Genomic DNA, 233 nt, shown 5'->3' with positions numbered 1-233 from the left:
GTTGGACTATTTTTTTCCTATAAATAGTGGGTTAGCACGAGGAGAAGAGGAATTGCCGTGAGAATCAATCCTGTGTGGGTGGGTCCATCGTTTANNNGTTTATCCGTGCATCCTCGATCCCTAGCCGTTAGATCTGCATGCTTCCTCCATTCGTGAGTTGACCACAAAAAGCAGCCAATCGCGAGACGAAATACGTCTCGGTCTCACTACACAACAATCTCTTCCCGCCACAG

The sequence above is a fragment of the Lupinus angustifolius genome, chromosome LG02 (assembly GCF_001865875.1).
Source record: "Lupinus angustifolius cultivar Tanjil chromosome LG02, LupAngTanjil_v1.0, whole genome shotgun sequence".
NCBI classification, from domain to species: Eukaryota; Viridiplantae; Streptophyta; class Magnoliopsida; order Fabales; family Fabaceae; genus Lupinus; species Lupinus angustifolius.
The sequence above is the reverse complement of the archived record's forward strand: the minus strand, read 5'-3'. Positions refer to the sequence as shown.